This window comes from Humulus lupulus, chromosome 7 (assembly GCF_963169125.1).
Source record: "Humulus lupulus chromosome 7, drHumLupu1.1, whole genome shotgun sequence".
NCBI lineage: Eukaryota > Viridiplantae > Streptophyta > Magnoliopsida > Rosales > Cannabaceae > Humulus > Humulus lupulus.
Window position 1 is genome coordinate 17,108,142 of NC_084799.1, and position 18,980 is coordinate 17,127,121.

The window sequence follows — 18,980 nt, forward strand, 5'->3', positions numbered from 1 at the left end:
CTCTTTCAACCCTCAATCGTGGCGGTCGAACAGCCGCATATATACACATCGTCACCTAAGCTCTCTAACTCAAGGATGGTCCAGCTTTCTTTTGCCTTTACCTGCAGCACATAGCACCCGTGAGCCGAAGCTCAGCAAGAAAACTCAATATGCTCTTGAACAGTAATAACATGTCATCAAGTCATAACGTGCATGCTTAGCAAATATAACCCTATTCAAGAATGCAAATAAGTTCGAATAATGATGGGGTATCCAGGATAAGGAATCCTGCCCTCCTGAATGGATGACTATCAAGTCAATCCTATTCAGAAGAGTGATTTAACACTGGTGGTTCCGATAACCATTCTGGGCTTATAGCCCTAATTAAATAGGTGGCTGAGGAGTGAGTCACTAACATGGGATCGGCACCCTTAGGCATGTGACTGATAAACAAGTCACTAACATGGGATCGGCACCCTTAGTTATGTGACTGATAAGCAAGTCACTAACATGAGATCTGCACCCTCATCCATGTGACTACACAGTCACCTGGGCCTTCTGGCCCTGGCTCTGAGTAACTAGTCATAGAATAGACAAGCGCTTTTAGTTTTCATCGAACTTAGGGTCGGTCTGGCATTAATGCTCATAATGAGTCATTCAATGCAGATGTCGATTAGATCTAATCTTTTATCGGCTCTACGTTCATGCCGTTTATGCCGCTCCTGACTTTTAGGTCAATAACACATGACTAGTGCTCAATACCGTTGTTGAACTTGACTAGTAAGTCACAGCTTCACAGACGGGTCTGGCACCATTGCCGATTCTGACTAGTAAGTCAGTGCCACACACAAGTAAGCAATGCTACCAGGCATATATCATATGTCAAATATCCAAATGTAGGGCATTCATCATGCTTACTTAACAATTGCTAGCATAATTAGGATCATGCACAAACACGGAGACTCAATCTCTGAACAATCTCATATTCAACATTCATGGCATGCCCTAATCACATGTTTCTCGTGCATCACATGCATCACATACTGGGTGTAGTTTTCTTACCTTTGGTCCAAGCACAGGTTACCAATAAACGAGCCACAAGCACGATCCTAATTCCAAGCCCCTAGTGAAAATCTAGTCACAACCATAATATAAAACCTCATCAAAATGAGTAAATAAATACTTCCAAATCCAACCCAAGCCTTCAGGACGTCGAATCCCACTCAATTAGGTAGTAGGATTGATCCCAGGCCCTTAGAGTTAAGTCCCCACGACTAAAACACAATTCTGGCAACTTTTTCCCTTAAGTGTCGCGGCCCGCCGCCCAGACAAAGCCCTCCTCCTTCTTCTTCAAGCTTAGGTCGTGGCGCCCTAGAACAGGGTCGCGACCCAACCACGAACCAGCCATTTTTCCTCATTTTCTCCTTTTTAAAACCTTCCAAAAACCTATCCAAACATCTTCAAATTCAAAAATCAAAGTTCCCAAACATCCCCATGATCCAAAACCAACAAAACCCAAGCTTCAATTCAATAAAAAACTTATCAAAACACAAAGTCCAATTCAAGCTTAAAAACTTTAAAAACTTAAAACTTAAAACTTGAATTACCTCCAATTGAGTTGTTTCCCAACTAGATCCTCCGGCTAATAAGCTTTTAATCTTCCCTAGAATCGCTATACCTCGATCCTCGCTTGAATCCGAGTCCTAGAACTCAAGCTTCGAAAATGCGACCGGGAGACGAAAATGGAACTTTGAAGGAGAGAGAATGTTATGAATGTTCTTTTTATTTCTTAACATGTTACTTCAAGCTTAAGTAGCCTCAAACAAATCCTAATGCTCAGGGTCCCGAAAACGTCCCTGGGGGCAAAATAGTCAAAACCTCCAGAATTTCCCCTTGATCTTACTAACTCCCAATTTATCATCAAATATGTATTCCCATTACCCAATAACCCGGTAATGCTAAATACCCCTTGACTCACTCCGAGTCAAGTATAAATCTCGTTGTGACTTTTCCACTAGCTTATCTCCTAGGATCGTCTCGTGCTGAGTAACCCTAGCATAACCAAATAATAATAAAGCACCACACACACATGACACATATATGCCAATATGCTCGAAATGGCCAAAATATGAAAATCACTTAATTAATCATAAATGAGTTCACATGCATATTTAATACACCTAAACATGCATATAATCATTTAATAATATAATAAATCAATTATGATCCTTCCGATATCCTAAACAATATTATCAACCGTCCTAAAATCACTCAAACAAAGGACTAGAGAATATAGTCCTATTCTCTTGTCCAACTCACTAAACGACTCCTAAATATGCAAGTTTGGAGCATTATTAGTAGGGTTTATACCTTTTTGGATCCTGTGTTTTTTCCATTACCTGTTTGGACCCTGTGTTTTGACAAATTATTTTTTGGACACTATATTTTGTAAAATGGTTAAAATAGAATCCTAAATTTAATTTTGATGAAGAAAAAATTGAATATAACAACACAGTTTTTAAGCAGAATGATTTTATTTTTGTTTTGAATTGTTAGTTTGGTAAATTATTTGTGATTTTAGTTGAGAAAACATGGACCAAAATTGGGTTTAGGATAATGAGAAAAAATACCGAGTAAAAAAAATATAAACCTTATTAGTAAATAGATTTGTTCAGAGATCTAAGATTGTCTTGGGCTATTAGATCGAGTCAGATATTAATATTGTGATTAGAAAAGTAGAAAAGTCGATGACAAGACATCTACTTTGGGTGAATCGTTAAAGTATATAAAAAGAGAAATGTTAAAGGGCATCACTGGTGCCCAACACCACAAGCAGTTGGCATACCGCTATTAGTGCAATCCAATATTACGTCCCACAAATTTGAATTTAATAAGTATTATGAGGTATTGCTAACCAACCATAAAGTGCCACCTCATGTGATGTTCGACACCTTAAAGTGCCAAATAGCAACAATCGTATAAAAAAGATCATCTATACTTTTACTCTAAAGTTGTAACTTAGCAAGACCTTAAAGTCGTAGCTTACCAAGACTAGAGGTCTGGTTGTCTTGGGCCATTAGATCAAGTCAGATCTTAATACTGTGATTAGAAAAAAGTAGAAAAGTCGATCACAAGACAATTACTTTGGGTCAATCGTTAAAGTATATAAAAAAGATTATCGATACTTTGACTCTAACGTCGTAGCTTACCAAGACCTTAAAATCGTAGCTTACCAAGACTAGAGATCTGCTGATACTACGTGGATCTCTGATTTTCCTAAGATTAAAGGGAAAGACTTGATAGAGATGTAGCTGATACTACATTGGTCTCTGCTTTTCCTAAGGCAGGTATCAAGATCCTTCCTATTAAGGATTCATATCATGCCCCTTTGGTTCTTGATCTTTTCCTTATTAAGGACATGTTTCGCACCCCTTTCTGATTCTTAGATGTTTGGTGTGGAGACCCGGGTTGTATAGAGGTCATCCGTAGAGCTTGGGATAAATCCTTTCATGGATTGCAGAATTTTCAATTACAAGCTAAGCTTAATAGTACCAGAAAAGCCTTGAAGATTTAGAATAGGGAAGGCTTTGGATTCTGTCAAGACAAAATGAAGCTGCTTCAGGAATTTTTTGTTCAAGTTCAGAATCGCCCGATTACCCCAGACAATAAGCAACTTGAGGCCTCTATGTTGTTGGAAATTGAAAAATATAGCAAAATGCCAAGCAGAGATTTGGAGACAGAAGTCTATAAAATTGTGGCTTAAATATGGAGATCATAACTCAAAATTCTTTAATGCTTCAACGGTGGTTAGGAGGCATCGGAACCGGATTTGGTTTGTTTCTGATGAGGGGATAAACTGGTTACTGGGAAGGTCAGATATTGGAGCCTACTTCACTTGTAATTTTACTGAATCTTTTAAATCCTCCAACTCGAATATTCAATATTTGTGGTTTGAGATCACTAGGCCTGAAATGAGTCAGGAGTCTAACGACTTCATTGCTAGATTCCCTTATTTGGAGAAAGTTAAAGCTGTGGTTTGGAGTATGCTGCCTCTGAAGTCTCCAGGTCCTGATGGTATGCCAGCCAAATTTTAAAAACAGTATTGGGACACTGTAGGGAAAGATTTAGTCGCAGCTGTCCAGGAGTTCTTTGTGACGAGGAAATTGTCGAGAAGTATGATTCGTACCTTCATTGAGCTTATTCCGAAATCAGAGGCAGCTCAGGGGTTCAACGATTATAGACCTATTAGTCTGTGCAATGTGGTCTATAAGGTAATCTCAAAAATCTTGGCTAATATAATTAAGAAGTTTATTGATGATCTTATTTCTCCTTGTCAATTGCCTTTCGTTCCGGGGAGGTGGATTGCAGATAATACGATTCTTGCTCAAGAAACAATTCATACTATGAAGAGAAGGAATGGCCAGGTGGGGATATGGGGATAAAACTTGAAATGTCTAAGGATTACAACCGTATGGAGTGGAGGTTCGTGGATCAGGTCCTACTTGATTTTGGTTTTTCTACCAAAGTGCGTGAGTTAATCTCTTCTTGTGTCTCCACAGTTGCCTTCTCGGTGCTCCTCAACGCAGGCTCGCAGAAAGATTTTAGGCCTGATCGTGGTTTGAGGCAAGGGGATCCTTCTCGCCCTACTTATTTATTCTTTGTAGTGAGGTTTTATCTCGGCTAATTGCTAGGGTGGAAACCAAGGGTTCCATCTCAAGTTTTCGAATTTCCCAAAACGGCCCGCCTATTTCACATATTCTTTATGCGAATGATTGCTTCCTCTTTTGTAAGGCGAAAGATCAGGAGGTTAGTGCTCTCCAGGGGTTCATTGACCTTCATTTCTCCTGGTTGGGTCAGCATGTAAATATTGACAAATCGACTGTCATTTTCTCTGATAATACTAGAAGGACAGATCGTGAGAGGTTGAAGGCGAAGTTGGGTTTTAAGTTTATGGATGAGAAGGCAACTTTCCTTGGAAACTCCCTATGTCTTTCCAAAAACAAGAAATATTCTTTTTCTTTTATCAAGGACAGAGTCCTCAAGAGACTAGAAGGTTAGAGTAGTAAGCTCATTTCCCAAGCTGGTCGTACAACCCTTATCAAATATGTTGCCTCTAGTATCCTAGTGTACTCCATCTCTTTTTTCCGTCGGCCTAAATCACTGTGTTTGGTGTTGAGTCTAGTTTATGTCATGCTTATGTGGTGTTTTAGGTAGTCTTTTATGTTGTTTTTATTTAATTTAGTGCGAGTTTATGCTTTTGTTTGTTTGTTTACAGTTTTTGTGAATAAAAATGAAGATTTGAATACTTGGAGGAAATTGGTTCAAAAAAGAGAAGGAATATCCAAGTTTCGGTGTTGTTTTCGACAAATGATGGATCTCGACATGATTTGAAGGCATTGGTGATTTTTCGGGCTTAAAAATGCATGAGTTGAAGAATTTCTTAAGGGTCACGACTTGAGCACTTTGGAGTCGCGACCAGCCACTTAACAAAATCAATGTTTCAGAGTCGAGACTCGGGCCGCGACATGGCTAAGGAGGGTCGCGACTTTGCAAAGCTAAATCCCAGAAATCAAAGACACGGGCCACGGCATGGCTTTGGGAGAGCAGTGGCCTAGAGGTGCACAGTCTCAGGAATTAGGGACACGGGCTGCGGCATGGTGCAAGTAGAGCTGCAGCCCGCCTCTCTTAAAAACGAAAAAATTAGGTTTTATAGAAAAAAAAAAGGGGGGGAAACTGAAAAGTAGGACAGATAGAGGGGAGTAGTGAGATTGTTTTGGTGGTTGAAAAGCTTGGAGAATTCTTAAGTGTTTGTTATTCATCTACTTCTTTATGTTGTTCTTGAATTTATTTATGATTAGAATGACAGTCATGAACTAATTTTCTGTTTAGAGCTATTAGTTGAATCACTTGAATCCTTATTATGAACTAATGCAATTATCATTTCTTCTTCATCTTCTTTTTAATTCTTTACAATCTGTGCTTATTGATTGATTATTGACTCGCCATCTATAGTCATTATCTGTATGTTTTTTAATCAAAATCTGAAAAGTGCGATTTGAATTTTCTTTGGTTGTTCAAGACACAATCATAATTTGGAACGAGAGTATCTAGATTAATTGTGTAACTATCTTTTTGAGTTGGTGTGGTTATTGTAGTCTTTGTGATTAAATTTACCATAGAAATATAGGGAATTTTCACTTAGGTTAAGTTTATAATTCATAATATGATTATAAACTACTTTTGTCAACTCGTTAATTGAAATAGGAAGAAATAAGAAGAAATTGCTGATCTGTATTAGGGATTAATAGGGATGATAGTTGATGAGATTAAATGCCCTAATTACTATCTCATTATTTAAATTCAAGGTTTTGTTATTACTTATTGTTTTATTGAGTCTTTGAGTATTGTCTTTGCAATTTATATTTTCTTCTGCTTTGTTTACAAGAATCAAAGTTTAATTGACAAAATAGAACAAAAATATTAATTGACTGGTAATTGGTGATTCAGTCCTTGAGGACGATACTTGGTTTTACCAAGATTATTACTGAATTGTGATATGTGCACTTGCGTAGCTATAATTTTCGCAACACTTTGATCTGGATAAGTCCTATCGAAAATTCTGGTGGATTGGGTGTGGAAACAAGGACAGATTTATGGCTTTTACCAGTTGGGATAGAATATGTCGTCCAAAGTAAGGGTGAACATTTGACCCGCAAAGCCCGAAAACCTGCATAACCCACCCGACCCGAACCCCGAGAACCTAGTTTTTTGGAAAACACGTTCATTTCGAACCTAATCCGATCCGAAGCCGACATGTGTCGAGTACACATGTCGAGTTTGGGTTCTAACTTTTAACATACACGAGTTCGGGTTACACCCAAACCCGACCGAGTGTATTTAAAAAATATATATAACCCTTTCTCTTTCTTTCTCACTCACACATGGGCAACCTCTCCACTCCACACACAGACGACACGACAAAGGCAGACTGGACCCTCCCTCCCTCACGGCTTCACCACCACCCCAGTCAACTTCTCTCTCACGCACGAGCACAACCCACCACAACCACCTCCTCCCACCGTCGCAGACACCGCATGAGCAGCCAGCCACCACTACAAAAAATCTTAGTTTTAGTCACAACAAATTTTGTGACTAAAAACAAAAAATTTGTGACTAAGGAAAAATCATTATATCTATGTCATCACTAAAAAGTCCGTGGCTAAAAGTATTAGTCACAAAGATCACAATTTGTTGTCACTAAATGTATTTTTAGTCACAACAAACTTTATCACTAAAAATAATAGGTTGTGACTAAAACTACATTAGTGACAACTTGTGATTAAGTATGACTTTTTAGTCACAAGTAATTTTTTGTTGTTATTAAAAATGGCATTTAGTCACACAAAATATATGTTGTGACTAAAAAGTTGTCACTAAAGGTTACCTTTATTTGTAGTGCACCAACCACCATCACTTTCTTTCTCTCTTTTGGCTCACACTCAGGGAGCATGCCAGCCCAACGGGGACCTCCTCCCACCACCACAGTGCCACCACCGGCGCAGCCACCAGCCAGCTGACCCCTTCACGGTGAACACACCTTCTTTCTCTTTATTTTGATTTTTATTCTCTCATTCCGTCTCTATATATTATATACTTATATACTCTATCTATAGGCTCACTGAGTTGTTATTCTATGACTCTATGATTATCAGATTATATATCTAATCTATATAGTATATAATATGATTGTGTTATTATTTTTAATATCTAATCTATGAAATATATAATGTGTATATGTGTATACTATATATGTTCACTATTTTTTGTATCTATGACTATGTGATTACATATTTAAATTCCAAACTATGTGATTAAATATTTCATTTTACTAAACAAAGTTGTGAGTTCATTAGTTTTGAATTAGGTTTTACATTTAAGGTTCCTTTTTCTTTTTAATTAACCATGATCTTTAATTTTTTTTATGAAGGAAACTTTCATTGATTTTCAAAGTTTATGTATAATATATGTTTAATGCTAAAAGTCATGGTCATATATCAATCTCAAATGCTGAAATTTTAATGACAATTACTTATTTTTATGGATTTACAAATTGGAGCAGAAGCGGGCTAGTCTAAATTCATTGCTTCTACTTTGAAGATTGAGGTAAACTTATTATCTTTGTTATATTGGATCATAATATATAGGCTTGTGTGAATGTGTGCTGCCCTGTTGTAGTGGATATTAAGCTTGTTGTGTGCTGCCCTGTTGTAGTGGATATTAGGCTTGTGTGTTGCTCTGTGGTAGGTTATTATAGGCTTGTGTGTTGCCCTGTTGTAGTGGATATTAGACTTGTGTGCTGCTTTGTTGTATTGGATTATAGGCTTGTGTGCTGCTCTGTTGTATTGGATTATAGGATTGTGTGCTGCCCTGTTGTAGTGGATATTAGGCTTGTGTGCTGCTCTGTTGTATTGGATTATAGGATTGTGTGCTGCCCTGTTGTAGTGGATATTAGGTTTGTTGTGTGTTGCTCTGTTGATTAGTTTTTCTTAAAAATGTTGTATTAGGTAATGAATATTGATGAGGTAGACGAAACTCATCCTCCGATAAATGATCAACCACCTCTCACTCAGACTGAAAACCCTACTCCTATTGATAAGGGTAGAAAAACTAGGGCTAGAAAGAGGGGTAAACCTCCCATCCCTCTTGGAAAAACAAAGGGAAAAATGTCATCTGTTTGGGATCATTTTACTAAGGAAGATCCTCATCCACCCCCGACAGATCCTAACGAAGAGCCTCCTCCCCCCAAGTGTATATGTAATTATTGCGGGTTTGAATTCTTGTGTGACACTAGAAAACATGAGGCTAGTCATTTGTGGAACCATTTTAAGAAAGTTTACAAGTTAAGTATGTTTAAGATTGATGAGCATAAACAAAAGACTTTAAGCTTTAAGCCTATAAAGGGAGGGAAAGAGGGGGAAACAAGCTTAGTAGTGGTAGCTTATAACAAAGAAGCTTGTAGGGTAGCCCTCATGCAATATATTGTGTTGGATGAGTTGCCATTTAGACATTTCGATGGTGAAGAGTTCAAAATATTTGTCAAAACACTCCAACCTAGGTTTGAGATCCCTTCTCGAATGACTGTTGCTAGGGATATATTGAAGTTATATAAGGAGGAGAAGGTGACATTGAACAATATTTTGAGCTGTGAGAAGATATTGATTACTACTTATACTTGGACTTTCATTCAAAATTTGAATTACACGGTCATCACTGCTCATTTGATTAATAATTCTTGGGAGTATCAGAAAAGAATTATCAAATTTTGCCAAGTGGTATATCATAAAGGGGAAACCATTGGAAATGAGATCGAGTTATGTCTTTTAGAATGGGACATCTCTAAGTTATTTACCATTACGGCAGACAATGCCTTCTCTAATGATGTTGCCATTAGATACTTGAAGAGGAAGTTCAAAGAGAAAGAGAAGGGACTAATTTTGGATGGAAAGTTTTTACATATGAGGTGTTGCGCTCATATAGTGAACCTAATTTTCACTGAAGGGTTGAAGGAAAAACATGGGTTAATTGCAGCAATTAGAAATGTTGTGAGGTTCGTTAGGTCTTCTCCTTCTAGGCTAAAAATTTTAAGGAGCGTGTGATGGGTGAAAAGATTGAATGTAAATGGCTTTTTGTGTTTAGATGTCTCAACAAGGTGGAACTCCACATGTCTAATGCTCAATTGTGCAATGAAATTTTGGAAGGCATTTGACAGAATAGAATCAGATGCTAATTATATGAGATATTTTGATGAGGTTGACAAAGATGGAAAACCAAAGGAGAGCCCCCTCGGTGATGTTGATTGGGATAACACTCTAGTGTTTTTGAGGTTTTTGGAGACTTTTTAGGAAATAACATTAAAGTTTAGTGGGTCTACTTATATTACTGCTAATAAGTACTTCATTGAGATCTGCCATGTGCAACATGAGCTGTATGACTTAGCAGTTGACGATGATGAGAACGAGTTATTGAGGAAAATGGAAACGAGCATGAAACTAAGGTATGACGAGTATTGGGGAAAGCTTGATAATTGTAATGCGGCACTTCTAATTGCCTTGGTCCTTGACCCAGGATACAAGCTTGAGTATCTCAGTCATTGCTTTTGTAACGCCCTACTACTTTAGAGTCGTTACCATGTGAGTTAAAAATGTGTCATTAGCTCGCTAATCGAGGTTTCAGGTTGAAAAGTGTGACTAAATTGAATTTAAAGACTTATTTGACAATATTGGATATAAATATTTGGACATTCACTGAAATCATAAAAGTTGTATATTTGAGATCCCAAAATATTGTTTAAAAAATGTATTACAACTCAAAAATATAATTACGGTCGACCTAAACGACAAAGCCAATCATTACAATACATTTCCCAAGATAACCTTGGTCGTGGTAGCCAGGTAGGCCGAACATGTACTCGTCGCTCCACGCTCTCCAACTCATGATTGGTTGACCTTTCCCTTGCCCTTACCTGCACCATAGAGCACCCGTGAGCCGAAGCGCAGCAAGAAAACTCAACACATAACAATTCACAAATATCAATCCACAATATGTAGCAAACACAATCAACAAACTAAACACATAACGACCTACGCCGACCCAGGGGATTTACCAGGCCTTGGGTTCGCAGTCTTCACCGAGCAGGTGGATTCAGAACCCTTGGAGGGTCTTGCCTTAGCAGCCTGCACTCAGTGTGCTTAACGCCGATCCTGGCCCCTTGCCATATCTGACCTTCGTCGTTTCCGACCTTCCCGTTCTCGGTCTTTGCCATTCATTCATTAACATGCATAACACAACATAGCATTCATAGATATTCATACATATATTAAACACAAACAATAGGGTCATGCCCTGAAACACAAATAATAGGGTTATTCCCTTCTCAACGGGCACAAACAATTTTCTTACCTATGTCCTGAGCTGATTGATTACCGTGATTCCGAGCACAGTCCCCTAATCCAAGCTTTGACGTAAACCTAGTCATAACGCATCCATATTAACAATCCATCAAGCCTTAAACCAATTAATAACTTCGGAATACTATTCTAGCCTCTAGGACCTTGGATTCTACTAAACCGGGTGGTAGGATCCCTCCCGAACCTTAACATTTGGGTTCCCAAGCTTAAACTCTTCAAATAGCCAATATTTCCCATTTGAGACGCGGCCCAACCATTAAGGGCCGCGGCACGCTCAAATCAAAGAGCAAAGCTCAATCTGCTGAAGGACATAGGCCGCGACGTGCCTCAATCTGCGCCACAGCGTCTGGGCAAAATTATGAGGCCCCCAAGCCTCTACATTCAAGCGAGCCGCGACACCCGATGAACAGGGTTACGTCTCGAGCCCCAAAACCCAGAATTCCCCATGCATTTTACGAGCTAACCTCCCTGAAACTCACCAATCTCGAACCTTAATCCTAGAATTCAGCCTAGGATTCATATCCAAACAAAAGAAATGATACAGGCACCCAAAAACTCAACAAAAACCTCACCACAACCTAAGCTCAAACACTTAAATTCAAAACCTTAAGACACTTAAAATAAACTAAAGATTTCAGTAACAAGACTTGCTTTGAATCTTACCTCATTGGAGATTCCGAGCTTAGACTAGGTTTCCAACACCCCTAGCTTATTTTCCCCAAGTTCCTAGCTTCAAATTCAAAGCCTCATCACCAGAATTCTCCAAAATTGCCTAAGCCTTCAAGAGAAGGAGAGGGAGCCGAGAGATAGTGAGTAAGGGAGATATAAAGAATTCTGTTTATGTACTTTCTAGTAAGAAAAATGTCATCCCACAATATCATTCCAATTACTAGGACATCTATACAAAAAATGATTAGTGAGTATATAAGTGGTATACTAAACTAAGTCTATCCACAACTCCCCTAAAATTTCTAATGACCAAAGTGCCCCCAAGTTTATCCTAACCCTTTAGTTTCACTGTAACGCCCTGGTTACCCCAGAGCAGTTACGGTGAACGGTGAACCGGAAATTTGACCCGCTGCCCGAGTCCTTTGGTTAAAAACGTGATCTAAGTGTTATTATTAGGTTAAGGTGAAAAACCGGTAAAAAAAAAAGAAAGGGTACATTTCATTAAGTAAATAAACTGCTCATGAGCTTTTCAGAATGTTTACAAGTAGTTCGTAATATAAAAGAGTCGCTACAGTTCCAAATTTACAATCCCCGCCGGCCTAAGCGGCAAAAATAGGGTAAACCCCTAGTCCCTCTGAGAACTCCTTGACCGTGGCGGTCAAGCGGCCCTGTATGTACACAACATCGCCCAAGCTCTCCACTCAGGGCTGGTTAAGCTTTTCCTTCCCTTTACCTGCATCACAAAGCACCCATGAGCCAAGGCCCAGCAAGAAAACACAATAAGACATGATATAATATCAACAACGGTCGTGATAACCACTCAAGACTATTAGTCCAAGTAGTAGGTGACAATGGCTATAAGCCACGATAACGAGCATCGCTCCCTCTAGCCATGTGACGATAGGGTCACCAGGGCTTAACGGTTAAGTGATTCTTTCATATGTTCGACCAGGACAGGTGCATGGTGATTAGTCACCAACAAAACCTTCCTCACGACTCTAGAGTCGAAGCTATGGACAACGTCCCTTAGCCACGTGACTAACGGTCATCGGGGTCGTATACCTTGGCTATAGACATCTGGTTGTAGACCAGGCAAGCGCTTATAAGTTCTTCGACCTTAGGGCCGGTCCCGCATTAATGCCATAGAGCCACTCAATGCGTGATCATCGACATTAGAGTCGGTCCCTGACTAGTCAATGTCTTAAACAGATAATCAGCATGCATTAGCATTTAATATGCAATCCATGTTCACATATATCAACCAATATGCCTCAATATCAAACCATGCATGTTATATACCTGTACAGGGTGCAACTGTATCCATACACTGTTTTCTTACCTCAAGTTCGAGCGAGAAGTATGATAAAGACGACCCCTGAGAACGATCGACCTTTTAGTTCCTTAGCGGTTACCTAATCACAACCAATTATAACCTCCATTAATGAGAATCCACAATAATAGGGTCTTAACCTAAGCACCACCATCAGGACCTCGAAACATGCCCACACGGTGAGTAGATTCGATCCCGGGCCTTAAGGATTGAAACCCCAAGTCAAAAACCCTTAAAAACACTCAAAACGGGGTTTGGAAGGAACAGGGTAGCGCTACGGCGCTCAACCCCTAGCGCCATAGCGCTCTACTCAGAACCGCCCAAGTGCCAGAAAGCCTCCTGAGGAGCGCTATAGCGCCCTAGGGTGGGCGCTGTAGCGCTACCTCCAGGCCCAAACACCCCTGAATCGACCTTCTTCAACTTCTTCGATTCTAACTCGATTTCCAAGCTTCCAAAGCCTATTCTTGATGCCAAAAGAACCCAAAAACCATCCTAACACACCCCAAACATCACAAGCATGGGAACCCTAGCCAAAACTCCCCACAAAACCATGAATTCACTCTAGTAAACTCAGCTGCAAAACAAAACCAAAACAGGGCAAACCAGAGAAAACCATGGTTAGAAACTTACCCAAGGCTCGGCTTATGATGGTCTTCAATGGTGGAACACACTCCCAAACTCTCAAGGCTTGCTCCTCAAGCTTGAATCCTCAAAGTTGGTTCAGAAACCACAAAGAAAAATGAAGAGAAGAAGGTACGGGAGAACTCTTTTGCATACTCTGTTTTTCCATCATTTTCTTCAGCCATCAAGAGTTATATCTATCCTAGGGGTGAAATGTCCATTTTACCCCTAGGTCAATTAATACTTTCTAAAGGCTCCCAAGGGCATATTTGGTACTTTCCTCCTACCTCGTTAATCATAATTAACGCTCTCCAATTCCCGCTATTCTCAATAATCATATACACCAATAACTCACATCCCGTTACCCTTTATCTCCCGGTAACACTCTAATCATCAAAATCACCCCGAGACTCAACCCCAAGTCCCAACACTTAATCTCGTTGTGACTAAACCGCTAATCAATATTCTACAATCGTCTCATGTCGAATAGCTCGAACAAACCCACATCATAATGTGGTCTCAACATATATCATCGACATGCATACAATTAACATTATATTATAATATAATTCTCATAAACATGCATAAATGAATTTAATGGCGTAATTAAACAATTATGGCCCTCCTGGCCTACTAATCCAGCCATTAACCATAATAGGGAAATCTGGGGCATTACAGTCACCAAGGGCAATCCCGTCATTTGCCACATCCCGCTAAATCCTTGAGTGTTCCTATAAATCCCCATTTAATCCCGACATGCCCAAATAATCGCTAAATTCCTACCCACTACCCGGTAAATCCCGAACACCAACTATGTTCCCAAAATACCCTTAGGTTCCTCCCGAGCCGAGTATTCGACCCCGTTGTGACTTTTTAGCTAATCCATTCCCTAGGACCGTCTCGGGTCGCACATAAAATTATATCACCACAATCTCATGGTATCAATCAAAACATACATATATATTGCATTTATGCCCTCAACAGGCTAAAATTACAAATATACCCCTAATAACCAAATTGGGCCCACATGTATATTTAATTCACCTAAACATGCATTTCTAATCACATAATTATTTAATTCACATATTAACATGATTAAATCAATTATTGCCCTTCCGACATGCTAATCAAGACCCTAAGCCTTATTAGCAAATTTGTGACACTACAGCTTTAGTGCTACTTATGATGAGATGACGTGCAAATAGATGGTGAAAATGGTAGACCAGACAATACATGCAATGTTTGATCAATATAATGAGACAACATCAAGTCTTCATCCATCGACATCTATGACTTAACTATAGTCTCAGTCTATTGTTAGTGGTTCATCCACATTCGTCATGCTTGTTAGTGGTCAACCTACTGTCAATAAGTCATGTAATTTGCATGATGAGTTTGTGGCACAGAGATTGGAGAAGGATGATGGAATGACAAAAAATGAGGTCGATAAATATTTGGAAGAGGAATCTGAGCGACCAAATGAGAATTTTAATGTTTTGGGATGGTGGGCTAGTAGTGGGTGCAAGTACAAGATCTTATCACTCATGGCTCGTGATGTGTTAGCTATACCGGTTACCACCGTTGCTTTTGAGGCGACATTTTCTATAGGAGGTCGAATTTTAGATCCTTTTAGAAGCTCACTAAGCCTAAGGATGGTCGAAGCATTAATTTGTCTCAAAAAACTGGTGGAGCAGATCACATCAACCCATCATTGTTCGAGACTATATGGATGAAGAAGAAGCGCTTCAAACATCAGAGTATCTTGAGTCAGGTAATTTATTACATTTTATTTGGATTTTCATGGTCTAACTTGCAACTTATAACTTATAAATATTTATTTTAAGTGTGTGAATGTTTTATAATCTAATATTTATCTTTTTATATTAATAATATTTGTAGAGATGACCGATGATGTTACTAGTGCTGGGCCAGCCTCATCCTCTGTCAATGTTCAGTCTTCAGCCGCTTCAACTACACAACAATCTACGAATTGAAATAATTGCTTGTAAGAATTTATTCGTGCCTTATTTTACTTAGTGTGTTGTTATTTGTTATCTTTGATTTCTTTTCTTTAATAAATTTTTTTATTTGAACATTTGAATTTTGAAAGGAAGGAAGGAGTGGTCATACATACTACTAATCTCTTTCTTTGTATTTTGGATTTTCATAGACTTTATGTTTATGGTTGTAGAGTTATGGACTTTATTATGGTTGTAGTTAACTAGTTATGGCATTTATGTTTGTTTATGATTGTATTTTGGGACTTTTGACATTTTTCTGTTTGTAATTTGGACTTTGGACATTAGATAATAGATAATAGGTAAGAGATTGGACTTTGGACTTTATCTTTAAATGCTTTAGTATATTACTTTTGTAGTTTGTTTCTTGAAATATATTAAAATCACATTTCTTTTCTAATTTTCTATAAACTTATGTTTCATGATTTTTTTTTTCAAAAATTTTACCAAGGCCCAATTTGTAAAAAAATCAATTGAACCAAACTAACAACAAACTTTAAAAAATAAAAAAAGTGTAAAAAATGGTATTTTTGAAAATTTTGTACCAATGCCCATTTTCAGCCCAACCCGAAACCGACCCCACCCAATCCAACCAAACCCGAAACCTGAATTTGAACAAAAACTTGAAAATTTTGGACCGAATTCGGTACTACTTTTCTCCACCTGAAACCCACAAAAACGAAAATCCACCCGTGTGCACCCCTTGTCCAAAGGATGCAAGAGGATTGGGGTTGACCCATGTGCACGCCTTCTCAAGGAGTTTAACAAGGCGTTAATTACTAAGCTGGCCTGGGCTATGGTAGAGAAGAAAAATTGCCCTGGGGTTGATGTGTTATCCAAGAGATATTGTAATAATAAAAGTTTTTGGGAGGCTACTCTTCCTGAGTTTGCTTCATTCATTGCTAAAGGAATTTGGAGCATGAAGGACTCCTTGAGAAGAGAAACATGTTATAAAGTGGGAGATGGGAAAAACACACCTATTTGGGCATCTCCTTGGTTGTCGTTTGTTGATTTTGATCGGTATTTAGGATTGATCAATCCTAGAGTTTGGGAACCCACAGATATTGTCCAATGTTTGCTTACCGAGTTAGGAGAGTGGGATGAAGAGGAATTGAGGAGGTGGTTCAAGCCTGAGTATATCCAGCAGATTATGTCTTTAACGCCTTTACCAGAGGATATAAAAGACACTCTTTTCTGGAGTTCAACTGATGGCAGTTTTTCAACCAAAAAGGCGTATAGAAAGGTGATCAGTAACAGGGCCATGGATGTTGTTTCGCTTTAGAGGAGCTTATGGAATGCAAAGCTCCATGACAGGGTCAAGCTTTTTCTCTGAAAGTTGGCTATTAATGCTCTCCCCTTCGGTCAAAGACTCGCTCCATCTTCGGAACAACTTACCAATGTGCTCTCTGCGGGAATGGTTTGGACTCTTCAATGCATTGTTTCTTTCAGTGCCCTATCACTATGGCTGTCTGTTTTGGAAGTCAATGGTGCATGAGGACTGACCAATTGTTGTTTAACTCAGGTTTAGATATTGTTTATTGGATCCTAAATGGTTAAAGAACGAGGCAATCACAAAACAAACTAAGGTATGAGTTCACATTGTTTGCGTCTTATGCTCTTTTTAACGTTTGGTATGCTATGAATGCTGCGTATAATCAACATCAGAGGTGTGATCCTTGTACCCTGTTAGAAAAAAATAAGGTAGATGTGACAGAATTTTTGAAGAGCAACTCTTCCTCTGTGAACCAGACCTCTATCGCCTCTGTTATTGATAGGCTTGCTTTACTCCTTCCGAATTTTGGATCGATTAGGATCTTTGTTGATGCGGCCCTCAAAGAGGGCAAAGCCTCAGTAGCTATGGTGGTAAGGGACGGGAGCTCTAGGATCATTCACTTGAAGACCCAACAGATTGAAGCAGGTTCAACTGTAGAAGTTGAAGCACAGGCTATTATTATGGCTTTGCGAGAATCTTGTTTTCACATATGGTCTTCCCCTGTGTTGTTCTTTGACTGTCAAGTGTTAGTCAAGAGTGTCCAAACTGGCTCTATTGCTGAGTGGTGGAGTGCTAATTTATTTTAGCCTTTTCAGCTTTGTCAATTTCGCCGGAGTTGATAGTTTTCATATTACTGGAAAGTTGAAGCGAGTAATATGATGATTTGGAAACGTACATCATTGTGTTTGGTTGTGTACTGTAATCTTATTTGTGATTCGTAAGAATATCACTTTCTGCATTTGGTTGTGCATAGGAATCTGTCAAATTTTCATATTTTCATAAGATTAATATAATAATATATTTCTTCAAAATAATAAATAATACAATTACAAATAGCAAATGACATTTTAAAAAAATTACCAAATTTTTTCGTAGATTATAATTTATAAACAATTTTACTCATAAAATATTTTTTAACAGAATTAAGAAATACAACTATTAAATATTATAATCAAGTATAATTTTTAAAATTACAAAAATACCCCAATTTCATTTTTAATAATATTTTATTTATTAATTTAAACTAAAGTAATGATATAAAGGTTTTACATATTAATTTCTTTATATAAATAAATATTACTTATCATTTTATAGTTGATATATGTATATTTGTTTTTATATTATAAGCTTCAAAAATACAAATAAGTCATTAACTAAAAAGTATTGGTTTAAGAATTAAAAAAAAATAATAATAATTTTGAAGTGTTTCACATTCCTGGGTATCTGAAAAACATTTGTTAGATGAGTTTCACTTTAACCCAGAATCAGGAAAAATTAAAACCCTTGGAGTACAGTTTCCCAAATTAGAAAAACTCAAACTTAGTACCAAACATGATAAAGTGTTCATATTCTCATTACCGTTTCCAGATTCATGTATACCAAACGACCCGTAAGTGCTAAGATAGTTTGAATTCCTAGAATTCATAATAGATCTGCACATGTATTGGTTGTTTGGGGTTTTAACACCTCTTTTTCTAGACTTGTTATGCTTAGGGAGTAGCCCCTCTGTGGCTACCATTTTATTTTAGGAAAATTTACACAGATCACTTAATTAATCAAGTAAATAATGTTTATATGGTTGTACGAGAATTTTTACATTTATACAGTTACACGGGAAAATTTACATTTATACGGTGTCTCCTCCAGTCAGCAAGCTCTCCGATGTTAGCTCAGTGGTCGCTAGTGGTGGGCTTCTCGCTTTAGCTTCATCATATTATTTTGGTCCCAAGCCAATAATTAAAAAATATTTTAATACTGTTAAAGGAAGAAGAGGATAATATGACTAAGAAAAAAAAAACAAGAATTACCATGAGAAAGGGTTCAGTGGGCAAAAGCTTGGAGAAAGTAAAAATGGTTGGTGGTGCTTCAGTTGGTACGAAAGCACCGATGAAGTGAAGAAAAAA

At 38.2% G+C, this 18,980-nt stretch overlaps 1 long non-coding RNA gene across 1 annotated transcript; it reads left to right on the forward strand.

Annotated features, from left to right (window-relative positions):
* The first annotated feature begins 3,110 nt into the window (after nt 1-3,110).
* Nucleotides 3,111-5,876, forward strand: LOC133790823 (uncharacterized). The gene is made up of 2 exons (XR_009874081.1): nt 3,111-5,032; nt 5,255-5,876. It is a non-coding gene; the product is annotated as an uncharacterized LOC133790823 (long non-coding RNA).
* The last annotated feature ends 13,104 nt before the right edge of the window (nt 5,877-18,980 follow it).